Here is a 24,184-nt window from a genome sequence, read left to right as displayed (position 1 = left end):
TATTAGTATATAAAAACCTAACAGATTTTTGTTTATTAATTTTGTAAACTGCAACTTTACTGAATTTGTGTATTAGTTCTCGCTATAACTAATAACTGCACATAACTTACTTTTTCCTCTGTATTAGTCATGGTGTGGAGAAGCAAATCAAGAATATCCATCACATGCTATTATTTACATAAATTATATGTAAGATTTTATTGTAATATAGCCATTATCACTTGGATACATTTGTTATAGCAATTTAGCCTACACTAATTACTAAACTTTGTATTTCTATTTTGTTGAGCAGTTTGTTTCCATCAACAACAGGTTGTTGTTATATGAAACAACAACAGGTGTTGAGTTATATGAAATTCCTTTTCAGTATGTATAAAATAATCCAATTGTTTATTCTTTATTGTATTAGTATGGTGGGTTTTATTGATATACTTTCTAATATGAAATCTTACTTGAATTTCTGGAATACTCCTCAGTTGGCCATGGTATATTATTCTTTTAATAAGCTTTGGATTCTGTCTACTAATATTTTGGATTTTTGCATTGATATTCATAAGTGAGATTAGTCAGTAATCTTCCTTTATTGTTCTTTTCAGGTTTTAGTATCACTGATTTCATAAATTGAATTTAAAGTGTTGCCTTCTATTATAGGCATCCTCTAAAATGGCCTTACTTTCTGGTATTCTTGCTCCTGTGCAATCTCCATTTCTTGAATGTGGGTTGAATTTATTGACTCATTTCTATTGAGTCAGACATGGCAGTAGCCATGGAATGTCACTTCCAAAATTAGGTTCTTAAAATACTGTATCTTCCATCTTGTACACTCTCTCTCAGGTTGCTTATATTGGGGGAAGCCAGCTGCTATGTTATGTGGCAGCCCCATGGAGAAGCCACCATGAGTGAGCTTGGAAGTAGATCTTCTGGGGTCCACCAAAAGCCAGTGAATGAGCTTGGCAGTAGAGCCACCTCCAGTTGAACCTCATGGTGACTGCAGCCTTTGCCAACATCTTGATTGTAGCCTGGTGAGAAATCCTGAACCAGAACCATCCAGGTAAGCCACTCCTAGATTTCTGACCAACAGAAACTGTGAGATAATAAATTTTGTTGTTTGCAATCATTAAGTTTTGAGGCAATGTCTTAAGCAGCAATAGATAACTCATGCACTTTCTTTGTGTATATTTTGGATAAGTTTAACTAACACAAGAGTTATCTTTTTCTTAAAGCTTTGGTTCAAATCTCCTATGAAAACTTCTTACTGTGGTGCTTTCTTGCGGTTTTAGTTTTAGAGTAGTAAGGTTTACCAATTTTTTTGGTTTATTATTTGTAATAGTATGTTCTGATAGAGTCAGAATTAAGAGGTATCTTTTGAGTTATCTCTATTTAAAACAAATCCTTTAGTGCAATTTAACTTTCTCATTCCCACCTCACTATTCTTGGCCTTTGTTAATATTATCTTAGGTTTTAGATAGGATAGGATGTATTAAATTTATATGTTGTACATTTATTTAAAATAATGTAATATCTACATTCAGTTTTTAAAAACTTTTTTCCAAGTGCTTTTACTATTTAATAATAATAATAATAATGGAGACTTTGAACACATACAAAAGTAGGCAGACAATATAATGAACCCACACATACCCATTTCTAGTCCCAACAACTGTGAATCCATGGTGAATCCTACACTTTTCCCTCTCCCATCCACTCCCTAAATTGTTCTGAAGCAAATACCAGATAGATTTCATTCATAAATATTTCAGTATGTATCCCTAAATATCAGAACTTTAAAAAATAACCATAGAGACATTATAGCAACTAAAAAATTAATTTATTAATTTTTTTCTATCACTCAGTATTTAAATTTCTGTTTATCTCATAAAACTCATGTATTTTTTGCCATTTCTATAGTTTTTTCAATTTAAGAATGTTATATAAATGAAATTATACAGTATGTGATCTTTGGGCCTTGACTTTTTTCACTCAGTATAATTCCCTTGAGATTCATCCAAGTTGTCATGTGTGTCAATAGTTTGTTTCTTTTATTTGCTGAGTAGTATTCCATAGTATGGATGTACCACAGTTTGTCGGACTATTCACCCCCATTGAAGTTCTTCTGGGTTGTTTTTAGTTTATGGCTATTATAAATAAAGCTACTATGAACATTTGTGTACAGGTTTTTGTATGAACACAAGTTTTCACTTTTCTGGAATAAATGCCCATGAGTGTAGTTGCTGGGTCCTCTGGTAACTGCATGTTTAGTTATATTCACTCTTTACCTTTTAATTGGTGTATTTAGACCATTTACATTTAAGGTAATTATTGGTATGTTAAGACTTAAGTCTGCCATTTGTTACCTGTTTTCTGTTTGTTTCCTTGTTTTTGATCCTCTGTTCTCTTTTTTTTGCCTTTCTATGTGTTACCTGCACATATTTTTAGGATACCATTTTAATTTATTTATAATGTTTCCCTTGCTCTGTTCAGACACAGGCTTAGGTCCAAGTTCCCTCTGTCCCTCATAGCTGATCACTCCTCACAGGCTCCACTGCCCCCTGCTCTGTTGTGCAGCCACACCACAGGGCAGGTGGGCCCGCATGGACTCTTGGCATGTATTGGGGTGTGAGCTGTGTCGAACCAGTCACCATCAGAGTTCTGGGCTGCTTCTGATGTGCTGCTTGAGTAAACACCAACTATGGCTGCTGCCCCACCCAGACACTGCCCTGGGATGGAGTAGCATCTGTGGACCATGGTGGAACTTTCTCCCTGGTTGCAGCCCCTAGGTCCAGTGCCACATTGTGACATGGAATAAACTGGGCTTGCACAAACCCAGGTGATTGCAGGAAACCTGCAGCCACCAGAGCATTCCTCACTCCACCCTCTGCCCTGCCTTGGGGGCAAGCTAGTGCTAGAGTTGCATTTCTTAACCCCCTTTGAGTTGGGTGAGGCCATGTGACTAGTTCTAGCCAATGAGTTGTGAATGGACTTGCCAGTGTGAACTGTCCAGAGCTCTCTTTCCCTCTGGAGAAGTTCAAGATGAAACTTCTCCATCAGCCTGGACCTCTGAGTAACAGTAATCAGCAGATGATCCCAACTCCCTCCCCCGCACCAAAGGTACTAAGTGTGATCAAAGAATAACCTGTGCTATTTTCAGTCACTGAGGTTTTGGGGTTGTTAGTAACTATAGCTTCATTTAGCTTATACCATCTGATATAATATTAAATAATATTTTCAAGAAGGGTATATAGTTTATATATATATGTAAAGCCTTGCACATTTGAAAATGTCTTTCCCACATGAAAGACAAGTTAACTGGGGAAGAAAATGCTTGGAGGTTACTCTTTTCCCTTCAGAATTTTTTATATGTTCCTCCACTCTCTTCTGATATTTACTATTGCATAGAAAAAATATTAGGCTACCCTTTTCTTTTCTTTGAATTTGCGTAGCAATTCTTCTTTAATATAATATTTTTAAAAATTGGAATATCTAGGTTTGGGCTTCATACTTTTTTTTGCTTGGAATATAATGAATCTTTTCAACATGTATGCACAGGTCTTTATGTAAGTCATAAAACTGGTTTTTATCCTAACTCTTTGATTATTACTTCATTCACTTATTCATACACTTATTTAGTAAACATGTACTAAACACCTACTATGTGCCAGGAACTGTGCTGAGTGCTGAGGATGTAGCAGTGAACATGTCGTATGAATCCAGGAACTTTAAAATATTTTAACAGCTTTATTGAGGTGTAACTTACATACTATAAAATTCACTCATTTTAAATGTACAACTCAACAATTTTCAGTGAATCTACAGAGTTCTGCAGCCATTACCACAATCCAGTGATAGAACATTTGCATCATCCCAGAAATATCTCTTGTGCCCGTTTGCAGTCACTTCCCATTCCCATCCATTCCTAGTCGTAGGAAGCCATGATTCTAATTTCTGCCTATAGATTTACCTTTTCTAAATATTTTGTATAAGTGGAATAATACAGTATGTGGTTTTTGCTTCTGGTTTCTTTCACTTAGCATAATGTTTCCAACATTCATCCATTTTGTAGTGTGTGTCAGAATTTCATTCCTTCTTATGACTGAATAATTTTTCGTTCTATGGCTATACCACGTAAAATGTGTGGATTTTCCTGTTTTCGACCCCCTTGTATCATGTGATAGTCACGTTCCTTTATTTGATCTACAGCCCAGAGGGCAGCTTTTCAGTGGGCTGCTGTCCCATTACTAGTTTCTAGCTGGCATTCTCCTATGCAACGTTGCTTTATTAAGGCAGTATCTTTTCCTACTCTTGTTTCCTCAATACTCAGAGGTGATGGAGTACATGAAAACCCATAGTTTCCACACCGCAAAAAGCTAGAGAAATTTTTCCTATCTTGGCCCCTGGTTGGAAGCACAAAAATGCCAACACTAATCTTCTACCTACTTATTGCTCATTTTTTCCCTGGAAGTTGTGTTCAATGAATGCATGTAAGAATATGGGCAACAGAAAAAGATGTAGAATATTTCTCTGGCTGCCTCAGAAATCTAGGTGTATGTAATGAAATTGTTGTAGAATGTTTCAAATTCATGTTGAATTTGGGCCCTGAATCACAGGGCAGGAAGTAGAAGGAGTATGGCATGTATTTTTACCTTTTTTTTTTAGGTTGGACTTTTAATTCATAAGGTGTCTGGGTATGCCTTCATTTAATAAATGATGATTCCCAGGTCAGTACTCTCATGTTCCCCAATGCTGTTTTCATGGTAGGGATACCAAACTTTTCTGTCATCAGGGAACTTATATAATTTTTCTTTTTTGAGTCCACATTTTCAAATATTTTCTCATATCAAACTACAGTTTAAAGAATAATTAATTTCCCTCAAGAATTGATTCATCAAAATCATGTATGATGCTAACCAGAGCTTCTGATAAGTATGAGACAATCAGGATTATTTAAGGACTTGGTAAAACTCAAAACCAAAGAAGGCAGACCGTTTGCCTATTGTAGTCTTTGTAGGAGATGTAAAATTTCCATTAGAATTTTTGAAACATGGACACTCTACCAGAACACCCCAATTTCTAACTCCGTGAAGGCCTAGCCGTCTGGGGACCTCATGGTTGGGAATTGCTGCATCTTCAGGGATCTGAAGTGGCAGAAATTGGGCAGAGGCTGAGTTTGTCAGCATGGAGAGACAGCAAGCTCCCACTGGGCTGGTGTGTACTTAAGAGAATAGGGTTGCCACTTTAAGGTTTAAACTAGATTAAACACAGGGTGTACTGGTCTGTCAGATTAATGCAGATTATTAGCTAACTAACTGTGAAGAGTAACATTATGACTTTTCTTTTTTCATTTCAGCATTTATCTTTAAAATATACATATATATTCTTAAATATATATGTATATATGAATGTGTACACATATGCATGTACACACACACACACACACACAGTCTCTGAATTAGTTTCAATAAAACCTGCATCAGTGCAGAGGTACTCACGGAGTGGCTTCAATAAAAAAGTCACTGCGTGTTATGCGATAACATTGAACAGACTCCAGACAGCCTCTTATCTTAGATATACAACGACGTAGCATAACTCAAGCCTAAAGGAGAAGTTAAAGTATTAGGTAACGGTAGCAACAGTAGCATGTTAGTGGAGTAATAACTCTCCTGGAGGATAACCCAGGATGGGTTTTATTGAATTCAGTTTATTTAGCTGGGATAAACCCAGATAGGCATCTCATTTACAAGAAGGTGCTAGCAAGAGGGCAGGTTATTACAAGCACATTTAGAAGATAAGCAATAGAAAATTGAACAAAATCAGAGATCAGGAAGGGAGCAGAAGTGGTTCCTGGTTCAACTTCTTGCCTTGGACAAGTCTATATTTACTCCAACTGAGAAAAATATTAATTGCCTTCTTAGCTGTCTGTAGGGATGAATGGTGTGTGAACTCTGTTAGGAACCTGTGAGTTACCCTCATTGACAAGATTACTTTGTGGCTAATTGAAGTTTCTTTTTCTTGCAATTTAAGTGCATTTTCTTTGTTCCTCTGCTCTTTGGAGAATTAGAATAATTATTTAATGTTTCTTCATAATAATTCTTTAAAAAATATGACAGTAATTGTCATCTTTAGCTTCCCCAACTTCCCACACAAATTAACTGTAAAATTGAATTGATGCTATTTTTCTACCCCTTTACTTATTTTTCTGTTTTCATAGGTTGTTGTCCCCCTTCCTTCCTTCCTTCTTCCCTCCCTCCCTTCCTTCCTTCCTTCCTCCCTCCCTCTCTTCCTTCCTCCCTTTCCTTTTCAAATTTAAATATGACAGATGTTTATTTGGTTATTTCTATATGTGAGTCTTTGTTCTAAGCACTGCTGCTGACTTGGGTAGCTGCATGGACTCCGCCCCTTGGAGTAACTCCTGAATCTTATGGTGTTAACGAAGCTTTGTCCAAGAGGTCAGACCAAACATATGGCTAGGAACCAATGTTCAGTTGACCGTTCTAGTTGGTGGCTTTGGTTCCAGAGGTATCCTTTATGACACAGAAGAGCATGTTCCAGCTGAGTTGTCATTGCAGTGAAGTGTCATGCACAGAGGACTGTATTGTATACATTGATAAATACTGATTAATTGAAGATGTACCCTTCTACTCACCATTGCCTTCTACTCCCGTGTGTGGTTTCTGACTGTGTGTGTGTGTGCGTGTGTTAAGTGGTGGTGGTACTCAGGAAAAATATGTGCATAAATGGAGAGATTATATTGTGGTGTATTTACAGATAAATTTTTGTTTCTGGTATTTCATTTTTACCTAGACTTCTTGTTGTTCCCTCAAGGACCTCTCTTTAAAGTTGCTTTCTCTTGAAGAGACCTTTATTTGGAAGTTGGTTTTCTAGAGAAAACAAGTCTATCTGCATACTATCTAACTCCTTTGAATGCTTCATCTTTTCTCTTGCCCCATTTAAGCTCTTTCTTCTTTCCTAAAGATCCTGTTTTCAAATCAGAAAATATTCATTATGTGTCTACTCTGTGAAAGCTAATGTGCATTACACTGAGGATGGTAGAAAATAAATATAAAAGGGGTCCTCTCTTCTAAGATCTCACAGTCTAGGGGACAAGAGACACGTACACAAATAACTCCAGTATGGGGTGGACCATGTGAAGTACTTTAGTTAAGAGAAAAAGTGTTATTAGTTTGATTAGGTGTAGACCTATCCAAGGAAGCTTAAGGGGTAGTCATATATTTTCATTTTTTAAAATCTTCTTTCTTTTCTTAAAATCTTACAAAATCAAATTAGTGACTGCTTCTACCAAATTGTTCATTTACTTAAAAAAACAAAAAACTTTATTAAGCTATAATTTACATACCATAAAATTCACCTGCATAAAGTATACAACTCATGATTTTTAGTAAATTTACAAAGCTGGGCAACCATCACCATCATTCAGTCTCAGAACATTCCCATCACTCCAATAAGGTCCCACATTCCCATTTTCAGACAATCCCCACTCCCAGCCTTAGTCCCAGGCAAATAATATTTTACCTTCTGTCTCTATAGTTTTACCTTTGCAGGATATTTCATGTAAATGGAATCATACAATATGGGTTTTTTGCTTGTTTGTTTTTTGTTTTGCATTGGCTTCTCTCGCTTGACACAGTGTTTTAAAAATCCATCCGTGTTGTAGTGTGTATCAGTATTTTATTCCTGTTTAGATTGCTGAATAGCGTCCAACTCTATGGCTGTACAAGATTTTATTCAGCTATTCACCAGTCCTCTCTTCACTTTTTAACCTTTTAATTTTCTTTTTCCCTCCTTCCTCTGTCTTTCCCAATAAAGAGTACTATAGAAGATTACACTGTCAACCATATTCCAGAATCCCATCTCTGTCCATGCCCAACTGTTACTTTTCTAGGAGAATCTGACTGAAGTCTTTAAGCACTGTTAGCACTTCAGGTTGTCTCTGTGTAGGTGGGGAGCAGGTGTGGGGGTGGACAGAAAGTTCTCACCCACTTTTCATTTTGGACCTGAAGGTTAAAAAAAAGTCTCATTCTATTAATATATTCACTTTTTTTTTTTTTTTGCTGTACGCGGGCCTCTCACTGTTATGGCCTCTCCCATTGTGGAGCACAGGCTCCAGACGCGCAGGCTCAGCGGCCGTGGCTCATGGGCCCAGCCACTCTGCGGCATGTGGGATCTTCCCGGACTGGGGCACGAACCCGTGTCCCCTGCATCGGCAGGCGGACTCTCAACCACTGCGCCACCAGGGAAGCCCTTAATATATTCACTTTTTAAATAGAGGAATATACTCTGATGTCTGGGAAAGGGGCATAAATTCAAGTCACCAGAACATAGTACCCACATGAATTCTTCTGCTGAGCTGGTTACCTTTCAGTGACCGCTGTGCCCATTATCAGCCATATTCGAGCTTTGTGGTATGCGGTATGCACTCAACATTTTAAGGTGTTAAAGACATTTCCTTCTCTCAGTATAAGGCAGGGTGACCCAGCGTCTCTGAAAGGTAAATACGAACCCTCTCTCTCATTTGAAAGAGTTATTGAGCCATGTTTATAGTGGGTCCCCTCTGTCTGCAATGCACATACTTCACATTTTCTTAAAGGGAATGGGCTACCTGCCAATGACATTTCACAGTTCTCAAGCTGCACGGTTTCTTCAGGAATATAATTCCTCATCTGCTTTGCCCTTTCCCTTTGAGTTTTACGTTTCATCCTTGCTCTGCGCCATGCACCAATCAGCACAAATTCAGGCAACTCCTCATTTCTCCTTCCTTTGATGACCTTGAAGCTCTTCATCTTGCCAGTCGATCATGCCCAGAGGAATGTGGTGGGATGTGCCTCTGCAGTGGTGCTAGGAAGCCCGGCTTGCCTCTGTATTGTGTTATAATTTCTCCCTCCTCTTCATGACATCCCTTTTACAATTCCTTTCCCACCTTAAAACAAAACAAAACAAAAAGCAAAACAAGACAAAGCAAAACCCAAGGATATGAATAGCTAGAAATAAACTAAATTGGTCATTGTTATTACAGGAAAACTTCATACCAAATACGAGCAATAATCTGCTTATACATATTACATTCTCTTACACAATCCCTTTTCTTTCATCACTCTTCTCCTCTGCTTGGCAAATGGAGTAGTTCTACCTTCTCATTTCCACCCTATTTTGTACTCATGAAAAGAAGCCAAGAGAGCTTCCTTTTGTTTTTATTTTGTTTGTGGGCTTCTATCTGGGTCCCAGCATAGGGCAACCAGCTGGAGGGCACTTTTGCTGGTAACCACTGTAGAGGGAGCTCTCGTGTTTTATATGTAGAGCTTGTAGCTTTCTCACAGCACTCCACTGAGAGTGATTCTGTACAAAGCAAATCTGCTTTCCTCTGAGGCATCAAAATAGTACTGGAGACACTATCAAAGTTTAGGGAGATGTTATGGCAGATTGATCGGCATCCCTTTATAGAAAACGTATTAGATGAAAAACCAGCCACTAGAACCCTACAGTCAATATACTGAGTTAAGCCTCCTCACAGGCAACCTGGAAATATTGAACAAGCTGTGTATCTTCTGTGGGCATCACTTTACTTATTTTCAGGGAAAATTACACCTTTCATATTTTCCTATATCTTCTATTTCAGAAATGTCAAAAATTCCCAAGTCAAAACTTTATTAAGAATGAGCCTATGTTATTAAAAGTGATTTTGGAAAAAATATTTACAAATACAAATACGAATGAACAACTTATCTTGATATTTTGAATTTGCAAAATGATTCTGATGCTTTGCAGTGGAAGCCTTTCTTATGCAAATTTGAAGTTGCAGATGAACTCCAAATGGGATCCCGGATTCATGATGGAAACAGAAAAAGAATTGGAACATTTTACAGTACTCTAATGGACATTTTAATATTTCTCATCTGTTCTTAATTTGAGATAGACATAATCTCTTCTGGACTAGAAGATACTTTTAGTATTATTTTTAGTTGTTAGTAAAATCTTCTCAATGCTTTGGCTCCCAACTAGAACTAAGAAATATTGAGCAAAAGCTAAAGAGTCAGCTGAATAATGAAGTCAGGTCAATTCAGTTGAACCGTTTTTATGTCTCTGCTGCAGGCGAGGCACTGAGTTGAGTATCATGGAGGATAGAAGGACGAGGAAGGAACAGATGCTTATCTCAGGGAGCTAGGAGGCTAGTTAGGAATCTAAGATAGCATAGCACTTTAATCCAACATGTGAAGAGTGTATACATAAAAGTGTTTGCATGGGTTCAGCTTATGGTAACCTAGGAAACATAAAAGCAAAGGAGTTAAAAAAATCTGCACTTAGAAGTGAAAGTTTCTCTAAGATCAATGACCAGTCTTCTTTTTATATTAGTCACAAGGCAGCAAGCTTTCATCTTCTGTGCCTCACCCACAGTGGGTGCTTGTGTTACTTTTTTAGGATGAGCAACAGTTTATGGCAGCCAGACAGAAAGACTGTGACTTACTTCACTTCTCTCCCAAACATCACTGCAAAATCAGGTTGGACTGTTAGAAAAACTTTAGGCACATTTTTGTGGTTTGGGTTTGAATTAATCTACACAATTGTTTTAGAGTTGAATGCTTTGATGAAAGGGTTGTAGATCTTAAGAAATAAAAGGACTATATGCTAATTGATCTAATTCCTTGCTTTCAAATAGAGAATGTGTTTTTATTCCTCATTTGATGAGCACTATCCAGAGGTCATATGTGTTACCTAAAGTTGCAAACACAGGAAGGCTAGATTCCTGGTCCTTTGCCTCCCAAGAGAGTGTGATTCCACCTTACCACCTCTTGTAGATGAGAAAAGAAAACCACAACATTTCCGTGAGTTGGTAAAAAACAAAACAAACAAACAAAAAACACGCTCATTTTTGTTTGTATTTTTGTGCCTATCACTTCAAACCTCTATCTATTTACATAAAATAATACTATTCTTAGAGACCTTTGTTGCCCTCTGTTATCACTGTTTATTTAAGATTTATACCACATCAATTTCCAAAAAAAATTTAAAAATATGTTGCAACTGTATACACATTACAGAATAAAACAACTTTTTGTTTTTTCCTAAATCATAGAAATAGTTAACAGGCTTCTAGGTGGCAAGCACTTATTATCCCAGAAGATGAAATTTAGTTTTCAGTTTGCTGGTAGATGAGATAAATTATAAACATGTGGGGCTATGTTATTCCCATTATCTTACCTGTTAGCTTTATGTTAGGTTCCCAAATTTAATAGAACAAAAGAAAGGAAAAGAAAGTATTTTTTAATAGATCTTGTGGAATATCCATCAAGTTTTGACTTATATAAAGCATTCGAGTAAAAAAATGTAGAACAATTATTTTCCAATACTTTCATGTTTTAGAAGGATGATAATAGAGAGCATTTTTCTGAACCTGTAGCACTAGTGGGAAAGTTTCTTTTTTGGGAAGGGTGGTCCAAAGTGTTTCCCTAATCGTTTTTAGACTACCTTTTCAGCAGCCTTTCAGCCACAAAATAGTGAGAAATGGGGCTAATCCTATTTAGATCGTGATGAGGAATCAATCAAAATATAGAGTGTTTATGAAGTTGCTTTGAACACTATGAATGCTATAGAAGTGTAAGGTATTATGACTACACCAACTCTTGGCTCCCTTCTCTATCTATGTAAGGGTTACACAGGCCTTGTTTAATACCTTAACATCCTTTCAGTTGAATCAAGCACAGACATACTTCAGCCATTTAGATTAAATACTAAGCCCTGCAGCAGAGCAGTGTCTCCAGCCTCTCTTCTGCCTCTCACCTTTCAGGTTCTGTTCTGGAAATGGACCCAGTAGTGATGTGTGAGAATTCAGCCCTTTGTATTTGTTTTGGTGTTTTACCTGGCAGCCTTGGTCACTGATTGGCTTCCTTCTTTTGGGATGAGACTTTTCTATTCCTTTATGATTGGGTGACAAAAACTAGGCAAAAATGCCAAAATGAACAGCCCAGAAAACTCATTAAGGTTCCTGAATCAGCTTTAAAAAAACAAAACAAAAGAAAACAAAACAAAACCCTACCAATAACCCAGAGTTCTGAACATAATCGGTTGGTTCCCAGAAGTACAATAAAAGGAAACCAGAAGTATTTTAGTCCCTGGTTGTTTATGAATCAACCCAATTTTCTTTTTCAGACTTTGAAGGTCACAGAATCAAATCATGTGGAGCCACAGAAGGGAGATTCCCCTCTTCCATTGGTCTTCCTGCCCACTCTTTCTCCCCAGTTCTGTTAGAAGTGATGTTTTGCTAGATTTAAGTAGAATATTGCTCAAAATTTCCAGGGGGTTCCAATCAAAGCAGGTCACAATGAAAGCTGTCTTGGAGGTTACTAGAAAGGAAGCAACAGTGACAAGTAAAGCAGATCTCTGGATACCTTCAGTGTATAGCAGCAGTGCTGCTCTCTTGGTGCACAGGCTTGGGAATTCTGCTGGTCTCAGGTGGGCGCTGGTCTCAGGTGGGCACCCAAGGAAGAGCAGCCCACACTCATCTCTCCAAGTAAGCCAGAGTACTTTATGTCTGGAATAAAGACAGTGAGGCATGGAACCGTGGGGCATGGAATTAGATTTATGTAGAAAGTGGATAATTAAGCCTGAGTTTTAGACACAGAGGAAGGTGAAAGAAGAAGAAAGAATGACATTTATTATTTTCTAGGGATCTAATCTAGAGAGCCTCAGTGTCCTCAAATATAATGTGACCATTAGAGAATACAGCAAAAAAGTTGGTATATTTCTTGGCAAATACAGTTACATGAATAATGTAAATTTTCTTCCCTGGCTTTTTCTTTTTATTATATACTATTATCAAATGGTATAACTTAATTTTACTCTGGAGATTAGTCAGTAATATATCTTTTGTTATTTCGTACTATAAACAATTTCCTACTGCTTGTATTTCCTTTTTTAGGACTTAGTGAATAGCAAAGAAATATTTTTCTAATTAATAAGCTTGTTGTGCAATTCCAGAAACCTCCCCTCAATGTATCTCACATCCAACTGGTACACCTAAGCATAATTTTAAAAAGTAATATTCAAAATAAGAATTAAGATGTATCAGTCGCCAACTATGTGCAAGGCATTGTACTAGGTGCTATACATTGGGTATTCCATTTAATCCTCAAAACAACCCTCAAAGCAAGTATTACTACTTCCCACATCCATATAAGAAAGTGGGCTCAGAGAGAACTTACCCAAGTCTCACAGTTAGTAACTGTCAAAACTGCTGCTGGAGGGCTTCCCTGGTGGTGCAGTGGTTAAGAATCCGCCTGCCAATGCAGGGGACACAGATTCAAGCCCTGGTCCAGGAAGATCCCACGTGCCGTGGAGCAACTAAGCCCGTGCGCCACAACTACTGAGCCTGCGCTCTAGAGTCCGTGAGCCACAACTACTGAGCCCACGAGCCACAACTACTGAAGCCCACGTGCCTAGAGCCCGTGCTCCGCAACAAGAGAAGCCACCGCGATGAGGAGCCCACGCGCCGCAACGAAGAGTAGCCCCCGCTCACCAAAACTAGAGAAAGCCCACGTGCAGCAACGAAGACCCAATGCAGCCAAAAATAAATAAATAAATAAATAAATAAATAAATAAATAAATAAATAAATAAATAAATAAATAAATAAAATTATTTTAAAAAATCTGCTGCTGGAGCTGAGCACACTCTAACCCCAAAGTCCAAGTTCTTTCCACTTCATCATAATGCCAAGATTGTACTGGAAGCCCAGAATGCTAGAGCAAGAGACCTCTCACTGGCTTACACAACTTAGTTTCCTCAAGAGTATCTACAGAAGGAGATCAAATCTAATGAACATAGATGGATCTGGGGTGTGGAGTTAGGGTAATCTTTTCCCCTGTACCCTCCAGTCAACTGTGTCTTGGATTGTTCTGGGGTCTGAGGAGGTTCCCAGTAATAGAAGTTGAAACAGGTCCTTAAAAGGGGCCTTGATGTTCGCAGGTTTGTCTGGAGAACAAAATAGGGAGGGCAGGGCAGGACAGCCAAGGTCAGATTCAAGGGAATATCTTTGAATCCTTCTAAGAGAGGATTCAGCAGAAGGAAAGGGGTGCCAGGCATGGTGAATGTGATTCAGCGAAGGCACCTTAAGCTGAAGTTGGAAAGAATGTGCAGTTCTAAGCATGGCCAGCTTGTTTTTTCTTGAACCTGTCCCTACCCCACTGCTCTGGAGGGCTATGCACATTCTGGAGTTGGAAGGGCTATCTGTGTAAGAGAAGACGTTGCTCCGTGAGCCAGCCTTCCAGCATCTCTGAGCCCAGGCTGCCCGCCATGGTGCCCTCTAGCAAAGGGAGCTTGCGGGCGGGGGTGCTGCTCTTTTCAGCCAACTGCTGAGTAGCCAAGTACCCAGAGGATTGAGACGTGTGCCCAAGAGTCGATCCTCAGTCAGGGGAGGCAGAGATCAGCAAGAGTATGCATGGTGGCATGGGGCAGCAAAGTCAGCAGAAAATAGAGGCCTGGATCCCTGTTTCGGGCTGCAGGGGTGGTAGTCAAGATGCAGCCTACACTGATTCGCAAGAGTGTCTGAAACATCCTGCAAGAGAAATAGTTATGGCTGGATAGAGAAAAGGATCTTGAAAAAGGGTTGGTTCCTTCTATGCACGTGGGGGCCATGAAGCCATGAGAGGTGGACATTAATGTTATTATGTCTGCATCGACCAGGGAGGCCTAGAGTTACTCTAGTACTTGAGCTATGAGAATATAGAATAGCATGGCTGGTGTATAGTGAATAGGTATTAGTGCCTTGTAGAATCACACCACCTTAGCCAGGTAGGTTGTGCAAAAATCCCTAATAGCTGTATATACCCCCTAGTGCCGACAACACAGATTCCTCCAAACCTGGCTTGACTGTTTCCCAGTTGAGGTCCACGGAGAGGTGCTCAAGTTGGCTGCTGTGTAGAGTGGTGTACAGTTGCCACTTAAATGTGCTGTGAAATCAGGCTTGATGACTATCCACAGAGCAGCTCATCCTGACCCTGCTCTCTCTCAAGTTAACGAGACAGCCAGAGGCAAAGCCTTGGAGGTGAGTAGTATGGCTATGGAGCCACACAGCAGCCCTGGGGAGTGTTGGTGTGAGGCTAGTGAGAAGGGACACTAGTGCACATGCTGACAGGCCATGCAGTTCCTGAGGAAAGTGTAAAGGTGTGAATCAGCCTAGACAGCAGCCCTGCAAGTTGTCCATGAGTCCAGCTTCCCAGGTCTCCTCAGTTCCTCACCAGACATGGCCTTGGCTTGTTGACCTTCATGCTCTGCCTGCCCAGAGTGAAGTTCCAGCAGGTGGTGGGAAGACCCAGTTCAGGTGACCAAGCCTTTATCCCCTCAACTCTTCAACTCCAGCAACATGGCAGCTGGGCTCTTAACTTTCGTGGGTGCATGGACCCCTTCAGCAGCCTGGTGAAGCCTAGGGACTCTTTATCAGAATAATGTTTTTATTTTATTTATTTTATTTATTTTTTTTTGTGGTATGTGGGCCTCTCACCGTTGTGGCCTCTCCCATTGTGGAGCACAGGCTCCGGACGCGCATGCTGAGCAGCCATGGCTCACGGGCCCAGCCGCTCCGCGGCATGTGGGATCCTCCCGGACCGGGGCACGAACCCGTGTCCCCTGCATCGGCAGGTGGACTATCAGCCACTGCGCCACCAGGGAAGCCCAGAATAATGTTTTTAAATGAATAAAATATTATACTTAGGATTACAAAGGAAGCCAATTACATGGAAATATAGTCTGAAATATCCTATGGACTTCAAGAAATAATTAGGGCCAGATGGAGATAAGAATCCTGAAAGGAGGCTAGGTTCCTTCTCTGCAGATAGGAGCCTGCATGATCAAACTGTCTAAAAATTAAACTTGTGATATTAAAGTATAGTTGCTTCATCAATAATGCAATAAGTAACAAAACTTAGCAGCAGGCCTAATATTTACCATAATTCCAAGTAGTGATGAACATAAATGGTATTTTGAGATATCTGCTACAACTGAAATGTGATTTGAAAAATTTGTGATTTCTACTGGTGACAAAGTTACAGATACTGTAATACTAATGTAGTATGTTGCCTACATTCATAATTGGGGGAAATGCTAAATTTCAACGAAAGGGAATGAAAACAAAGATGTGATTTTTCCCCATCCTGTTTCAACAGACCCCCTAAATTCTGTCTATGGACCTCAATTAAGACTTCATACCTTATGTGTTTGGAAAATGGCAAATGCCTTTAGAAAGTCATGTTCCTGGTTCTGGGTAAATTACCTCAATACCAGTATCACAGAGCTACAGTGTCCCCAATTTGTGTGATAATGATGAGGTAATGCCCAGCCCCATTGCAAGGGCCAGTCTGTGGACATGTGAAATTAGTTACCTCCAAAGTCTTGGAGGGTTGAGCATACGCAGACAGGCAAAGGCACCAGGGCCAGGCACAAACTCTGTGTCATTTATGGGGCCAAAGGAAAGTTCTAGTAGTTCTGTAAGATAGAGCAGTACTACAAACTAGATAGCTGGACAACGACTAATTTGGGGCGATTTCTATGAAGACTAGGAATAGGAAAGGAAACTAGGACCCCAGTTCGAACACAGAGTGGGGGACTTGGAAGTACATGGGATTTGGACTTGAGTCCCAGTTCCACGCTTGATAGCTGGTGACCTTGAGTGAGTACAAAAGTTCTCTGCTTTTTGTTTTTGATTCCCATTGGTAAAATGGGGCTCATACCTCGCAAGGTTTCTGTTGTGGACTCATACAGGAATATATATGAAGGCCTGCTGCAGAAACTGTAAAGCCCTGTATACATTTTTGTTATTATCCTGTTACAAACTGCCTCCTGCTCACTCTGCTCCAAATCACAGGGCAGCACTCCCAATGCAGCACTCTCACTGCCATTTACAAGTTGAGGCTAGTTCCTTGTGGTTGCTGTCACTTTGCCCTCTCTGGGGACATTGCCATGACTGGCAGCGCTGCTAACCTGACTCTATCACCCAAAGGTCGGTAAAGGTGACCTCTGGTTCTCCTGAGAGTCCTGTGTCCCCGTTTTTCTGAGGAAACTCCCTTTGACCTCCTATTCCTCTGGCTTCCCTTCGCTCCTCTGGTGATGGCTTCTGTCCAAGGCCCTGGGATGGAGGTGAGGGGTTGGGCGGGGGGTGGGGTGGGGGTGGGGAATGGACCTGTGGGTGGAGAGGAGAGAGGCTCTAATCCTATGGCTGCCTCCCCCAGGTCTGCGGGGTGTGGTTTCCATAGAAAGCCAGCAGCCAGAGTCCACGGAATAAAGTATATTGAAGTCATTCGGCTTTGAAGACTTCCCGTATACTTTTAAGCTGCCCATGACATCATTTCGCTGGCCGGCTCAGAACAATAGGCGGGGGAGGGCTGAGACGAACCAAATCCACAAAGCGCCAGAACAGAGAAAGAGGTTGAAACAGAAACTGCCATGGTCCATGTGGACATTCCTGAACGAACTGGGAAAGAACTGGCCCCCGAGTTTTCAAAGATGGCCCCGCGGCCTAGCAGCCCCCATACGCCCACGCGGAGCCCTGACCTCCTTCTGGGGGAACAACAGCAGCAGACACACAGGGAAAGTCATGTGACTTCCAAACAGTTCATCCATCCAAGTTCAATAAATTAGCAGCCAAAAATTTTAATCAGATATTTAATCTTTCCTCCCTGTAAGGGAGATTGGGTGTTTACCATGGCTCTAGGCCAGCTTAATCTCAGAGAAGAAAGATTGCGTGCGGTGCGTCTTTGGTGCCGGGGGGGCCCTAAAGAAGTCACTTTTGCCTGTTGAGCCCTCCTCAGCCAGTAACAAGGTTAGCCCTGGTCTCCTGTAAGTCTCTGCAGTTTGTGTCAGGGCTGAACAGTGACCAGACCAGGGATTTCCACATCTTATAAACACACTCAGAACAAACCAAATGAAGGCCTGCAAAAGTCAATACAGTGACAGTCTTGTTTGATGACTGTTCTCTAACTCCTCTCTTCTCCCCTCCTCCCTGACCTCTTCTTCTCACCTTTTTTTGTACCCTCCCACCTCCTGGAGCCCAGAGTTCTCCCCAGGGAGAAGGCCTTGACCGAATCCTGCCAGGGAGCTCCTAACTTTGGTAGCAGGACTTACCTAGTTTATGAATAATTAGCTGATATCTACATTGCTAACTATGGTTGAAATGTATTAATTCCTTCAACCAATAGTGATTGATTGCCAGGTTATCTTCTAGGTTCTTGAGACAAATCAAAGAACAAAAGACACAAAAATCTCCGTCTTCATGTAGCTTATACTCTAATGGTAGGAGACAGATACTAAACGTAACAAACAAATTATATAAAGTTGGAAGATAAGTGCTATGAAGAAAAGAAATGTACCAGGTAAGGTGGGCTGGACGTGTGTGTGTTGGAATATTATTTTGGAAAAATTTCATTGGAATATTCCCATGGTGGGACCTTGAGAATGCTACTTCAGTGAGATGTTAATATATGCCATGGAAGTGGGGTGAGGAATTGACTCCATGGTCAAGGTGTGTAAACTGAGTCAGGGAGAAAGGTGAGAAGCAGAGACATTTTGGAGGCTATTACAGTAGCTATGAAAAACTATGAAATCTGGAAGCAGCTATGAGTAGAAATGGAATTGAGAAGCCATGCAGCAGAGACACTGAAGGAGATGAGAAGAAACAGCCTGGTCTTGGCTGGAGAGGGCAGAGCAGCAGAAAGAGGAATCAAACTTTAAGTGTTTAGACCTTTCTATGTGTCCAGATTTGAGCCTAGGTGACTATGAGAATGAAGAGGTTTTTAATCCAAACGTGGAAGTCAAGAGAGACACATTTGGGGAACTTGTCAAGTTTTCAGATACAGATACAGATACATGTTTGTAGTAATTATGGATGAAACCACCAAAGTGATAGAAAAAGTAGCCAGTGATGAATATGAAGAAGTGATTGAGATGTAGGAGAAAATATAGAATAGTGCTGTATCTCAGGAGTATGGCAAGCAATGGTTTTAAACTAGTGCTTCTTAAACTTTGCTCCCATTAGGATCATCTAGGGAGATGTGGATCTTCCAGTTCTCAGACTGCACCCCATACTAATTACTTCAGAATCTCTGGGGGTAGGACCAAAAACCAGTAGTTTTAAAACCTCTTCAGGTGACAGCGATTTGTAGTCAAAGCTGAGAACTAGTGTTTTAAAGCAGGAAGAATGAATAACAGCTGCGGAGAGATGAAGATGGATGAGGGTTGAAAAAGGATGGTTGAGTCTGGGGATGAGGAGAGCATTAATGGCCCTTTCTGGAATGGATTGCTACTTAACATGTGATCCCCAGACCATAACAACAGCATCACCTCAGAGCTTTCTAGAAATGCCCAACCTCAGACCTACTCAATCCAAATCTGCACTTTAATGAGATTCCCAGGGATTTAAAAATACTGAAGTTTGGGGCCCTACCCCAGTCCAACTAAGTCAGAATCTCAGTGGTGGGGTCCAGGAATTAGTATTTAAAAAATACTTCCCAGCGGTTTTAACATTTATATAAGAACCATTGATCTGGAGCAGTGCTTCTCAAACTTTAATGTGCATACGAGTCACATGGGTCTTGTTAAAAGGCAGATTCTGGGTCAGTAGGTGTGGGTGGGGGCTAGATCCTGCATCTGTGACAACTCCCAGGTGAGATGTGGCTGGTTCACAGGCCACACCTAAAGTAGCAAGACTCTGGAGCAGTGGTTCTTGAGTGTTCCTGCACAAGGACGTCAACATCACTTCGGAAGTTGTGAGAAATAAAATTCTCAGCCCTAATCCAAACTTAATCAGAAATTTGGGGTTGAGACCCAGAAACCTTTGCTTTAACAAGCCATCTAAGTGTTAAAGAGTGAATGAGTAATCATAAAATGGCATATGAAGGTTTATTACCCACCCCTACTTTTTTCCCCCAGAAATTGGTGGTAACTGGAATAAGGACGCTAGAACTTTTCTACTCAATAAGGTGAAATATCTCCAATGTGGATGGAAGAAAGCATATCAAAATTCCCTTGAAGAGTTGTCAAATATACATCATGCTCAGAACTGTCGCTTACTTTCTCCCTGATCCCCAGTTGTAACCACTCTCCTGCAATCTCTCCCCTGAGGATGTTTTCAAGGCCAGGGGAGTCCTGTGCAGGTGAGAAGCCAGCTGGAAGGGAGTCCCCAGAGAAGGAGGAGTATAAGATGCTGGAGAGAACAGACAACTAATGGCTCAGAGCCCAGAGCAAGGGGAAGAAAACAGACTCATAATCCAAGGAAGAGGGATTCATTTTGAAAAGGATGAAAACCACATCTTTTGAGGGAAGAAGGTTGGAAGGAGGAAGGTGTGGGTGATAAGGACAACTTTGGAAGCAGAGAGAAGAGTATGCTAAAAGAGAGATAAAGTGAAAATAACTATCATTGACCAATTCCTTGTCATACATTATACTTGTTGTTTTACACACATGAACCCTAACCATCACAGAAACCTTACAGGGTAGATTTCCAGTCTGTTGTTGCTGTTTAACAGGTGAAGATATTATGGCCAAATGGAGTTAGTAACTTCCCCACTGTCACATGGACAGTAAATGACAGAGCTGAGATTGGATCCTGCTCTTTCTGGCACCAGGCCCATATTCTTTTCACTCCACCATGTTGGGGGTAGAGATTGGGAAAGTTAAGGGAGTTTTTACTGGATGGTTCTTTATTGTGTGCTTTTTTTTTCTTTTTTTTTTTTACAACTTTATTGGAGTATAATTGCTTCACAATGGTGTATTAGTTTCTGCTTTATAACAAAGTGAATCAGTTATACATATAAATCTGTTCCCATATCCCTTCCCTCTTGCGTCTCCCTCCAACTTTTTTTTTTTAACATCTTTATTGGAGTATAATTGCTTTACAATGGTGTGTTAGTTTCTGCTGTATAACAAAGTGAATCAGCTATACGTATACATATATCCCCATATCTCCTCCCTCTTGCATCTCCCTCGCATTCTCCCTATCCCACCCCTCTAGGTGGTCACAAAGCACTGAGCTGATCTCCCTATGCTATGCGGCTGCTTCCCACCCGCTATCTGTTTTACATTTGGTAGTGTATATATGTCCATGCCACTCTCTCACTTCGTCCCAGCTTACCCTTCCCTTCCACCGAGTCCTCAAGTCCATTCTTTACGTCTGCGTCTTTATTCCTGTCCTGCCCCTAGGTTCTTCAGAACCACTTTTTAAAACTTTTTATAGATTCCATATATATGTGTTAGCATACGGTATTTGTTTTTCACTTTTGACTTACTTCAATCTGTATGACAGTCTGTAGGTCCATCCACCTCACTACAGATAACTCAATTTTGTTTCTTTTTATGGCTGAGTAATATTCCATTGTATATATGTGCCACATCATCTTTCTTCATTCATCTGTTGATGGACACTTAGGTTGCTTCCATGTCCTGGCTATTGTAAATAGAGCTGCAATGAACATTGTGGTACATGACCCTTTTTGAATTATGGTTTTCTCAGGGTATATGCCCAGTAGTGGGATTACCGGGTCATATGGTAGTTCTAGTTTTAGATTTTAAGGAACCTCCATCCTGTTCTCCATAGAGGCTATCAATTTACATTCCCACCAACAGTGCAAGAGGGTTCCCTTTTCTCCACACCCTCTCCAGCATTTATTGTTTGTAGATTTTTTTGATGATGGCCATTCTGACTGATGTGAGGTGACACCTCATTGTAGTTTTGCTTTGCATTTCTCTAGTGATAGTAATGTTAAGCATACTTTCATGTGTTTGTTGGCAATCTGTATAACTTCTTTGGAGAAATGTCTGTTTAGGTCTTCTGCCCATTTTTGGATTGGGTTGTTTGTTTTTTTGATATTGAGCTGCATGAGCTGCTTGTATATTTTGGAGATTAATCCTTTGTCCGTTGCTTCATTTGCAAATATTTTCTCCCATTCTGAGGGTTGTCTTTTCTTCTTCTTTATGGTCCTTTGTGTGCAAAAGATTTTAAGTTTCATTAGGTCCCATTTGTTTATTTTTGTTTTTATTTCCATTGCTCTAGGAGGTGGGTCAAAAAGGATCTTGCTGTGATTTATGTTATAGAGTGTTCTGCCTGTGTTTTCCTCTAAGAGTTTGATAGTGTCTGGCCTTACATTTAGGTCTTTAATCCATTTTGAGTTTATTTTTGTGTATGGTGCTTGGGAGTGTTCTAATATCATTCTTTTACATGTAGCTGTCCAGTTTTCCCAGCATCACTTACTGAAGAGACTGTCTTTCCTCCATTGTATATTCTTACCTCCTTTATCAAAGATAAGGTGACCATATGTGCATGGGTTTATCTCTGGGCTTTCTATCCTGTTCCATCGATCTATATTTCTGTTTCTGTGCTAGTACCATATTGTCTTGATTATTGTAGCATTGTAGTATAGTCTGAAGTAATGGAGCCTGATTCCTCCGGCTCCATTTTTCTTTCTCAAGATTGCTTTGGCTATTCGGGGTCTTTTGTATTTCATACAAATTGTGAGGTTTTTTGTTCTAGTTCTGTGAAAAATGCCATTGGTAGTTTCACGGGGATTGTGTTGAATCTGTAGATTGCTTTGGGTAGTATAGTCATTTTCACAATGTTGATTCTTCCAATCCAAGAACATGGTGTATCTCTCCATCTCTTTGTATCATCTTTAATTTCTTTCATCAGTGTCTTATAGTTTTCTGCATATGGGTCTTTAGTCTCCTTAGGTATATTTATTCCTAGGTATTTTATTCTTTTTGTGGCAATGGTAAATGGGAGTGTTTCTTTAATTTCTCTTTCAGATTTTTCATCATTAGTGTATAGGAATGCAAGAGATTTCTGTGCATTAATTTTGTATCCTGCTACTTTACCAAATTCATTGATTAGCTCTAGTAGTTTTCTGGTAGCATCTTTAGGATTCTCTATGTATGGTATCATGTAATCTGCAAACAGTAACTGTTTTACTTATTCTTTTCTGATTTGGATTCCTTTTATTTCTTTTTCTTCTCTGATTGCTGTGGCTAAAACTTCCAAAACTATGTTGAATAATAGTGGTGAGAGTGGGCAGCCTTGTCGTGTTCCAGATCTTAGTGGAAATGGTTTCAGCTTTGCACCATTGAGAACGATGTTGACTGTGGGTTTGTCATATATGGCCTTTATTATGTTGAGGCAAGTTCCCTCTATGCCTACTTTCTGGAGGATTTTTATCATAAATGGGTGTTGAATTTTGTCGAAAGCTTTTTCTGCATCTATTGAGATGATCATATGGTTTTTCTCCTTCAATTTGTTAATATGGTGTATCACGTTGATTGATTTGCGTATATTGAAGAATCCCACTTGATCATGGTGTATGATCCTTTTAATGTGCTGTTGGATTCTGTTTGCTAATATTTTGTTGAGGATTTTTGCATCTATGTTCAGCAGTGATATTGGCCTGTAGTTTTCTTTCTTTGTGACATCTTTGTCTGGTTTTGGTATCAGGATGATGGTGGCCTTGTAGAATGAGTTTGAGATTGTTCCTCCCTCTGGTATATTTTAGAAGAGTTTGAGAAGGATAGGTATTAGCTCTTCTCTAAATGTTTGATAGAATTTGCCTGTGGAGCCATCTGGTCCTGGGCTTTTGTTTGTTTGAAGAGTTTTATTCACAGTCTCAATTTCAGTGCTTGTGATTGGTCTGTTTATATCTTCTATTTCTTCCTTGTTCAGTCTTGGAAGGTTGTGCTTTTCAAAGAAGTTGTCCATTTCTTCCAGGTTGTCCATTTTATTGGCATATAGTTGCTCGTAATAATCTCTCATGATCCTTGTATTTCTACAATGTTAGTTGTTACTTCTCCTTTTTCATTTCTAATTCTGTTGATTTGAGTATTCTCTCCTTTTTCTTGCTGAGCCTGGATAATGGTTTATCAATTTTGTTTATCTTCTCAAAGAACCAGCTTTTAGTTTTATTGATCTTTGCTATTGTTTCCTTCATTTCTTTTTCATTTATTTCTGATCTGATCTTTATGATTTCTTTCCTTCTGCTAACTTAGGATTTTTTTTGTTGTTGTTCTTTCTCTAATTGCTTTAGCTGTAAGGTTAGGTTGTTTATTTGACATGTTTCTTGTTTCTTGAGGTAGGATTGTATTGCTATAAACTTCCCTCTTAGAACTGCTTTTGCTGCATCCCATAGGTTTTGGGTGGTCATGTTTTCATTGTGA

The 24,184-nt window shown here is 39.8% G+C and overlaps 1 long non-coding RNA gene across 2 annotated transcripts in view; it reads left to right on the top strand.

The window, feature by feature from the left end:
* The first annotated feature begins 843 nt into the window (after positions 1-843).
* Positions 844-24,184, top strand: part of LOC308626867 — a 228,055-nt gene continuing 204,714 nt past the window's right edge. For both annotated transcript variants that reach the window (XR_014017315.1, XR_014017316.1), the window contains exon 1: positions 844-1,051. This is a non-coding gene — a long non-coding RNA (uncharacterized lncRNA). The remainder of the gene's footprint in view (positions 1,052-24,184) is intronic.

Source organism: Mesoplodon bidens (genome assembly GCF_964165515.1).
Source record: "Mesoplodon bidens genome assembly, chromosome: 13".
Lineage (NCBI taxonomy): Eukaryota > Metazoa > Chordata > Mammalia > Artiodactyla > Ziphiidae > Mesoplodon > Mesoplodon bidens.
The sequence above is the reverse complement of the archived record's forward strand: the minus strand, read 5'-3'. Positions and strand labels throughout refer to the sequence as shown.